The 10,113-nt window shown below is 44.5% G+C and overlaps 1 non-coding gene across 1 annotated transcript; it reads left to right on the top strand.

The window, feature by feature from the left end:
- The first annotated feature begins 9,451 nt into the window (after positions 1–9,451).
- LOC133143274 (U2 spliceosomal RNA) lies at positions 9,452–9,646 on the top strand. The gene has a single exon (XR_009710396.1). It is a non-coding gene; the product is annotated as a U2 spliceosomal RNA (small nuclear RNA).
- The last annotated feature ends 467 nt before the right edge of the window (positions 9,647–10,113 follow it).

Raw genomic sequence — 10,113 nt, forward strand, 5'->3', positions numbered from 1 at the left:
TTGTCTCGTAAGAAGAAAAATCACAAGGTGTTACATACTGATATGGAACAGTGTGAGAAAGAGTACGAGTGATCAGCAACCATTCTTTGTGTCTGTGATGAATTCAGGAAACATGAGTGATCAGCGATCATTGTTTGTGTCTGTGATGAAATCAAGAAACATGACTGATCAGCAATCATTCTTTGTTGAAAAGGAACTGTCTTGGTAGATGTCTTCATTTTGCTGTGTCACTGAGTTGCCAGCTGCGTCCTGTCTGACCCAGCTGTAATCTCTCTTCTGTGGTACATCATAAAAACAGCAAGGCCAAACAGCAAGCATCTCTTGCAGTACTATTGGGGTAAAGCATTGATTAGAGAACGCATGATAACATATATATACATTTTTCTAACAATTCCCTCCTGTTTATCATAAGTTCTCAGAGACCACCTTACCACCCAAAAGCGGCCATTTCAAAAAGATTTTCAGCCGTAGGATCACAATTCATAAGAACAAATTTACACCCGGGAGGAGATCGAGCCTTAATAATCAATGTCAGAGTCGGGAAACAAATCGGACAGGTTTACCACAGGAGCTTCAAAGATGGAGCCATCGCTAGAGCGACAACCCTCGTCAGTCGCAAAGTCGTCCCCTTGGAGCAACAGAAAAGTCTCAGCTGCTGGAGAGATAGCAGTTGTAATTAATCTGTTAATTAGAGACCGGAGACACGGAATACAACAACATCCACACAAGGTCAAAACAGCAGAAAAAACGGCAAGGGAGACTAGGACCGAGGAAACCAGGGTACGGTACTGTCCGAACATGTTTAGCGAGTCGTTCCAAACCTCCGTGTTCACTCCACTGTGTTCCTTCATTTTCCCATTCAAGGTCCTCAGGCCCTCAAGGGCCTGGGACAGGCTTCCATCAGCGGCAGTACCATTTGGAATGAATGTGCAGCATTGCTCACCAAACATGGCGCAGACACCACCCTCTTTTGAGAGTAGCATGTCAAGGGCCATTCGGTTCTGGAAAGCCATGAGGGAAGTCGCGGCCAGTTGGGAGTGAACCGCCCTGAAACCCGCCTCGGTCCAATTTCCAAGCCTCTGCACGTTGTAATGGATGTAGTTGACCCTGTCGACATTTTTGTTGAGAGTACACCACCAACACAGGGTGGATTCAAAGCCAGCTGCTATCTGATTCACCAGCTTACACTTATCCGGTACTCCTCTGGGAACACCTATTGCATCAATTTTGGTCAGACCATCGTCAGCTGTCAAATTCAAAGATATTTTGGTTTCTACCAGCTTTTTCTTTTTTCTTTTCTTGGGATGTTGATACATATACATTTTAGCTTGACTACATTCTCTGAAAGCAATGGCTTCTTTTTTCTTTCTTCAATGGATATTACTATAAAGAATGCTCTGTCACACATTTCATAATCCAATAGACGTGATAGATTTCCCACAATCTTTGATCAATGGTGACGGTACAACATAAAGCAATGGTCACAAACCCATACATATGACATATTAAATTTCGTTTGTCTTTACAGCTTGTTTTGCCATTAGCAATCAATTGTTTCGTTTAGCAGTTTACTATAATACTAGTTACCTGAAACAAATTATCCACATTCACTTTAGATATATTCATCCCATTCTTTAACATCTACAGCGGTTGTTGACAAAGTACACATATAAACATCATACTTTCATGGCAGTCCAGATCTGACACAGCAGATCATCCTGCAAAGGTCAAATTGATCTTTTAAATCGCTACAATGCAGCATAATTATTATTATATATTTTTTTTTGGGAGTGATCAATATAAGTTGTTCACTCATCTCTCCCCTACTCGCATTCAGTGTTTTTGTTTAAACCAAATCAAACCATTTTGAGAATGCATGTCACAACCGTGCCAGAGCACGGTCTGCCTGCACTTCCCTCGGCCACACACCTTTCGTTACCGTAATGTCTGTCACCTGGTTCCTCTTGTTACCCTGTGTATTTAAGCCCTGCCCGTGTATTTCTCCCTGTCGGTGTCTACTGTTGTGACCTGTCCCTGTCCGCGCCCAGTGTTCCTGTCGTTTGGTTTTCCACGGTCTGTCTGGAGGCTCACGGTCAGAATTTTATCCTTGTCCAAGTTTCCAAGTGTCCAAGTATCCAAGTGTCCAAGAAGACTTCTGTCTGTTTGCTGGCCGTGAGTCTCTATCCCGCTTGTGTCTTCGTTTCCCCACCTGACTCCCTTCCAACTCCCTTTCCCTTCAATAAATCCTGGTTCAAGCTGCATTTGGTCGCCCTGGCTCACCTCATTCCTGACAGAAGACACCGACCAACACAGCGACCAGCGCTTGGACCCCCCTCCACCACCAGCTTCCGTTGTCCAAGCCACGCCACCAAGCCACGCCACCAAGCCAAGCAACCAAGCCAAGCAACCAAGCCAAGCCAAGCCAAGCCAAGCCAAGCCAAGCCAAGCCAAGCCAAGCCGAAACCAAGCCAAGCCAAGCCGAAACCAAGCCAAGCCAAGAAACCAAGCCACGCCAAGAAACCAAGCCTTGCCAAGCGAAACCCAAGCCAAGAAACCAAACCAAGCCAAGCCAAGCCGCCTTCAGCTACGCAGGATCCAGCGGCCAACCCCCGACCCTGTCCCGTCGGCGTGGATGCTACGGCCGCCACCAGTCCAGGCGGCGTGGATCCAGCGGCTGACTCCCGACCCTGTTCCGACGGCGCGGATGCTACGGCCGCCACCAATCCAGGCGGTGTGGATCAAGCGGCCGACCCCCGACCCAGTCCCGACGGCGCGGATGCTACCCTCGACCCTGTCGGTCTTCGGAGGCGTGTGCAGGGCTTAAAAAAGGCGTTTTTTTGCTTGGAATGGGTTCATTTTTATTCTATTATTTGTAATGGGAAAACATGATTCGGAATTTGAACGATTCACTTCTCGAACAGCCTTCTGGAACGGATTGTTGTCGTCAACCAAAGCTCCACTGTATTTGTAATGGGAAAAATAGATTCGGAATTCGATCGATTCGCTTCTCGAACCGCTTTCTGGAACGGATTGTGGTCAAAATCCAAGGTTTGACTGTATTTTTGCTATTCTTGTTAAAATCACACTTACATGTGAACTGGAAATGACAATAATAACACATAGTGAAAACCAAATTGAGCAAATTGGCTGCTTCAGAAGTGTGTGTCAAACTGGTAGCCCTTTGCCTTAATCAGTACCCAGGAAGTAGCTTTCGAATTAAGAAAGGTTGGTGACCCCTGGCATACAACATACAACAATAGGGAAAAAACACACTAAAACTAAAACTAAAGAGAATAATGAATGGATCCAGGTTCATATGGGAAGTGTCAAAGAGAAGTGATTTCAGAGCCTTTTTAAATTGGTGAGAAGAAAAGTCCCATAAAAATAGTGGTAGCGAATCGATGGCATTTAACAATGTCACATTGAATTATATAGATGCATTAAGATGCAGATATAGAAGATATAGATGCAGTAAGATTATCAATAGAGCCGATATATGCTTGAAATATATCATTGGAGCCACCGTGTATCACTATATCCGAGTGGCTAGTTTTGTTGGAACTACGCGGTTGACTAGACCTATTGCGAGCTAGCGCCCTTAGATTAGCTTCTATGTCGGATGCTCTGCCTCCAGGGATACACAATACTGTGGCTGGATTTTTAAGTGTGATGCTTTTCAGGTAATGGAGTCAACTATGACCAAGGTGCGAGAGCCAGTAGGCCGAAATGGCTTGGGACGGCTATGCGTCTTAACTGGCTTATCGTGGTTTGGGGCTAATGCTAACTGGGCTAGCAGGCTGACTACAGTCCGCATCTGGGTTCGCCACATTTACTGTTATACCACTATTCTGCTCTAGCTGGCGGACACGTCCCTCTAGCAGGGACGACCTCTCTGAGAGAAGGGTGCAGTTGGTGCAAAAAGCCGTACAAACCTCTTTATCCGCAGCCATACTTACGTGTCCGATGATCGACGGTAGACAAACAGCCACGAAGCCGGGCAGGAATTGACGGTCCGCGACTTTCAACAATAGTAAACTCCAAAAAGTGGAGTAAAAAGCGAGGAAAAACTAGAAAAGCATATAGAAATGTAGGAATGTAGATCGTCTCTCTAGTGACGCTGCGGCGCTCTACGTGGCAAACCGGAAGTATGATACAAAGTGAGGTTAAAAAGATGTAAAATAACACAAAGTAACAGAGAGCGAGTTACCGAGGTGGCGATCTGCGGCGCCATCTTACGATGTAATGATACCAACCAATGCATCTATATAATTACTCTGCTGCAAACACTGGTTAACGCACATGGATTGAAAACCTGCTTAAATGCTATTTCGCATAAAGAAGTAAACTCCCCGTCAGGGAATCGAACCCCGGTCTTCGGCGTGACAGGCGGAGATATTGTCCACTATACTAACGAGGACTGCGCTGCAGGGGGAAAGGAAAGCGAGGGGGCGGGCGAGAACGCTCTCGGAACACATGCGCGCATAACTATTATGTGGATTTTAACCGTCTGTAAAGGTTTCTAAAACAGTTCTGAAATGGGGCAATCTGCTGGTCCGGTTCGCATATGCCTGCTTTCAAGTTTAGAGAGCACTACCTTTAGTGGGAGCATTAGAGATTAAAGGTGAGGGGGTTATGGTAGGCGGGTTAGCAGGTTAAAGTTTATGTTATTAGGGTTTGTTAATTGTTAGGGTTTTAGGGTTAGCGTTAGGGCTTGAAGTTGGGGAATTGGGAGCCTTAGGCCAACCAGATTTCATTTATTCCATAAATCACTGGCATTCAGTCTTCAGGGCTTCCAATCAGAATGTAACGGGGTCAGCTGGTCTACTATGGGGCTCATTGGTACAGGGGAATGATTCTCGCCTAGGGTTCTTTGATTACCCGGGTTAAGGTCCCGAACGAGCTTTTCTTTGAAACACTGTTGTCTATCGCTGTGTGGACTGTTTGACAGGCCAATGTTACACAGAATGTAACATGGTCTGCAAGCTTTTTTTGTGGCTCGTTGGTCTAGGGAAGGGGTGTCAAACTCATTTTTGTCGCGGGCCACGTTGTAGTCAAAGATTCCCTCGACGGGCCATTATGACTGTCAACCCAAATAAATAAACACCTCATATTATATACAGTATAAGCTACAAAACAAACTGACAATAATAATAATAATAATTGCTTTTTCAAATCAGAGTGGAAACTTTTCAAATATTTCAAAAATAATTTTAAGAAGATTCTTGAAAGTTACAACAATTTGCAATTTTAGTATGACATACATTTAATGCACAATTTGTCGTTCCGGGCCACAGAAAATGATACGGTGGGCCATAACTGGCCCTCGGGCCTCGAGTTTGACACCAGTGATCTAGGGGTATGAATCTTGCTTTGGGTGTGAGAGGTCCGGGGTTCAACTCCCAGATGATCCCTTCGTTATCACATTGCTGTTGATCAACTAGCCCGATTTCATCTGAGGTGCATATTACATGGGCTGTCAATTAAAACAAAACGGGTTCAGTTAATTTACCTCGGGTCTCTTAAATCTTTTGTTTTGATTCTCATCACTTTTCGTCATGTGTCTTCCATTGCGCCACTCACCCTACAAGACTGTATCGACTGTAAACTTGTGTGGAAAACTGTCATTGTCCAAAGGAAGGCTGTCTAGCAACAGTGACCAGCAGACAAATTCAACAAGGTAATTTGATTAAACCATAACCCGGATTCGAATCGACCACTACACGATCATGGCGTGTATGCAGTAGCGTTAAAAAAGTTATGCATATTGGCCATGATCGTATAGTGGTTAGTACTCTGCGTTGAAGCTGCAGCAACCCTGGTTCAAATCTGGGTCATGGCATAATTTACTTTGAAGAATTTCTCCCTTGCTCACTATTGCTAAACTGCCATCTTGTGGACAACGACGATTTTCCACACAAGTTTACGGTCAGTGGCCGTAACTTGTAGGGCGAATGGCATATTCAAATAATGTCACCCTTTTTTTTTTGCAAAAGTGTTACAAGCCACATATTCCCGTGGGGCTCGTGGAGCAGTGGGTAACGCATCTGTCTACAGATCAGAAGATTCCAGGACTCCTGGCCAGCTCACATGCCATTTTGAGGTCAACATTAGCTATGTGTAGTTTATGTGAACTTTTGGGTTGAAGTAACTCACAGACACTGTCAACAAATAGTCTTTCCAATTTTGTCTCGTCTTAGGGATCATCGGATCTGCGTAGTTATTGGATAGTTCCACCAACATTTTAATATCAACATTCTTTTATGGTCTGCCTGGGTGTCGTGGCTGAAGATCCTAGAGAAAAGACCCTAAACATGCAACTGCATATTGGCCATAATATAGCATTGAGGCAACTGCAACCCCAGTTTGAATCTGGTTAATAGCAGAATAAACTTGTTACAGTTATTTTTTATTCACCCTAAACAGTCTTACGTTGGACCATGACAAATTTACATACACACAAGCTTACAGAAAATGACAACTTCCCGTGGGGCTAGTGCAGTGCTTCTCAAATAGGGGGCGCGGTGCTATTCCTGGGGGGGCGCGTGTGACCCTGGGGAACAGGCTTTTTTTTTTGGCAGTACTAGAATAAAGTGTAATTGCGCGTTTACTACAGCAGGGGGCAGTGGCGCTCTCATTGTTACTTCTGTCACGTTTGCGACAGTGCAACATTTTACGACTTACAAGACAAGTTAGGATAGTCACGGTGGGGAGGGGGGGCGCGAATAGATTTCTTCTTGCTAGGGGGGGGCGTAACAGAAAATAATTGAGAAGCACTGGGCTAGTGGCTCGTTCCTTGCTCTGAACGGACAGCCAAAACGATTCCTAACACTTACTAACTAAGTCCTAACCAATTCCTGTGTGTGTATGGGGGGGGGGGGGGCGCAAAGGAACTAATCAGATGGCCCGAATCCATGCATGGCCGATGACGGCAGTGATCAACACAGTGATATTTGAGAAGTGAAATGAAGTTTATAGGATTTGCAGACAGTGTGCAATCATTATTTAAACAAAAGTAGGCAGGTGCATACATTTGGAAACCCCATCAGAAAAATGACATCAATATTTAGTAGTTCCTCCTTTTGCAGAAATAACAGCCACTAAACCAGTGGTTCTTAACCTGGATTCGGTCAAACTCTATGAGTTCAGTAAGTCGGTCTCAGGGGTTCAGCAGAGCCGAACACACCTGATTTATAAATTCGTGATAACGCATATCTTAACTGGTCTCGCAAAGGCAAAAGCAGAAGTCCTACTGATTTGCTGGCATGTCATTTTTCGTGAAGTCATGCATTGTGTTGGTTTTATTCTTTCAACAAGGTGGTGTTCATGCACTTCTGCATGAGTTACGCTCTATTCTTCTGGCCCAACTCTTTCGGCGCAGCCGATAGGTAGATATGATGACCATGGAAAGTTCTTTGTGAATTATCAATCTTTGCCTTTCATATTCATCGGGACTACACTATTAATAGGTACCTACACTGTGTATTTGGATAGAGACTGCTGAAAGTGTACACATATGCCTCGTGAACTACATGCATTACTGCGGGTGAAGCGTGAACAAATAAGTCAGCAGACAAGTTTGCCGATTTATTAGTGCCCAGAAGAGAAGCACTTCACAGTTTAACTATTTAATGTCTGCCAGAATGATCGATGTACAGCTGTGGAGCCCTTTCTGCGAGATGCGAAAGAAGGTCCCTCTCCCAGCGCCAAGGTTCTTTATACTACTCTGGGCCGCCTTCCTGCAAGGAGGCGACTCTGCCTAGCCTAGCGGTGGCCAACCCGCGGCTCGCGAGCCGCATGCGGCTCTTTGGCTGGTTTCATGCGGCTCTTTTACGTTCATATCAACATTTGTGTTTATTTTTTGTGCGTATTTGCTTCGCTTCAGTTCAATATGGTATTTTGGTCAAACGCGCATGCGCGTGAGGTGAAATCCCGCAAAGGAGGAGGGACAAACAGAGTGACTGGTTTTGCTGGCTTTTTAACGAATGGCGACTGTGACTACGGGGGCCCATTAGGTCCAGAAAAGCTGACACGACGCTTGCCAAAATGGCAAGGAAAAAATGCAAAGCTAAACGAATATATGACGATGAACACAGGATGTTTTGAACAGAGTTAAAGTTGTTTTTTGTTGAACGCTATGGCAAGCCATTCTGCCTGATATGTTGGACGTCATTGGCGCATTTAAAAGCTTCAAATGGTCAGCGCCACTTCAGCTCACTTCATGCCAATATTGATAAGGACTTTGCAAAATGGACTGAATTTCGCAAGCACAAGTTTGGAGACTTTGAACGTTTTTTTTTAAAAATTACGAAGCACTCAGAGACTGTCACACTTGCATTGTTTCAACTGACTTGGAATATTGCGCAGGCTAAAAAGCCATACAATGAAGTGGAGTTCGTTAAAATATGCCTCAGTGACGTTATTGAAATCCTGTTTCCTGAAAATGACAAACTAAAACAAATGGTCTGTCCCGCCACACATAGTAAGTGAAAAAACTTATGTTTTTGTTTGTGGAATTTGTTGAACTGAGTTTGTCTGTGTGAGACAATGCACACAATGTTCATTGTCTAAAATGTGGTCTTTGGTCTGTGGTTTTAGTACTGTAGGAGTCAATTTGTCATTATCATGTTGGTGCGTGACATAATAATGTCACACAATATATTTGGCTGAGCAGAGGGGTGTGTGTGTGTGCGTGTGTGTGTGTGTGTGTGTGCGTGTGCGTCTGTGTGTGTGTGTTTGTGTGTGTGTGTGGGGGGGGGGGTTCATGTGTGCTCAGGTGTATGATGTGGCTCTTTGCGATGACACAGTAAAAAATGTGGCTCTTAGTCTCTGACTGGTTAGTAAGCTGCTGTGATAACGTGTGACCTTGTAGTCTTAACTGAGAGCGACTTCTACATATGTGCAAAGGGTGTCATAGAGAAGAGAAAGCTAATAAAGCAAGACAAGGGTTACAGCGATAAAACGGCATAGCTAAAGCTACCTAGCTAATCACATGTGCCAAAGAAGCCTATTCTAACAAACCGTTGGTGAGAATGGGTAGACAGGGAAGCCTGTAATGTCATGACTCGTCCCCGGTCACGTCCATGTTGTCATAGTTTTGTCCGTGTGTCTGTGTGCTCAACCCTCCCCTCCTGTGTGCCCATGATCAGTGCGATCATTCTCACCTGCCTCTTGTTACCTGTCTTGTATTTTAAGTCCTGTCTGTGTATCACTCCCTGTCGGAGCATTGATGTGTTTGTCACTGTTATGAGTTTTTTTTGGTTCCTGTCTTGGTAATGTCACCCTGTCTTTTTGTCTCACGTCTCTGTTGTTGGTTTTGTTAGTAAGTCTTGTCAGTTTGCCGAGTCTTTTGAGTTTGCTTCAATAAACCGTGGTCCAAGCTGCACTTGGTCTCCCTGCTCCATTTCCACACTCCGTTCGTAACATGTAAGCGAGTCCATCACTCGTATACTCCATCGCTTTTCGGCCTTTTGGCTAAAATCAAGTGTAGTATCTGTTCTTGGGTTTGGAGGATTAAGAGAGCTGACCATAGAAGAGAGAATTTTAACCATAAAAGTGGTGATTTTACCCTTGGTTTTACTAATCAGTTCTGTTTTATCCCAACAATGAAGGTGCTTTTAGAGTTGGACCGAGCCATTTTTTACTTCATCTGGAAATCCAAGTTGGAGAGACTGAAGAAGGACACCATGAAGAAAAACAAAAAAAAGGGAGGAAAAGGAGTGCCAGACTTAAAGCTCTTCTTAAAGCCTCGGAAGCAGATATGTTGCCCTGCACCTGCGAAGCGCGCTCCTTACACCAAATGCACCGAAAAGCCAAGCAATGACACGATTCTGGATGGACTCATACCTCCGGAAACTAAAACTAATAACCACCGACCAAAGAATTCCTGTGTCTTTTAACCTGCCACCTTCTTAGTGTAGTATCTGTTCTTGGGTTTGGGGGATTAAGAGAGCTGACCATAGAAGAGAGAATTTTAACCATAAAAGTGGTGATTTTACCCTTGGTTTTACTAATCAGTTCTGTTTTCATCCCAACAATGAAGGTGCTTTTAGAGTTGGACCGAGCCATTTTTTACTTCATCTGGAAATCCAAGTTGGAGAGACTGAAGAAGGACAC

Source organism: Syngnathus typhle, linkage group LG18 (genome assembly GCF_033458585.1).
Source record: "Syngnathus typhle isolate RoL2023-S1 ecotype Sweden linkage group LG18, RoL_Styp_1.0, whole genome shotgun sequence".
Classification (NCBI taxonomy): Eukaryota; Metazoa; Chordata; class Actinopteri; order Syngnathiformes; family Syngnathidae; genus Syngnathus; species Syngnathus typhle.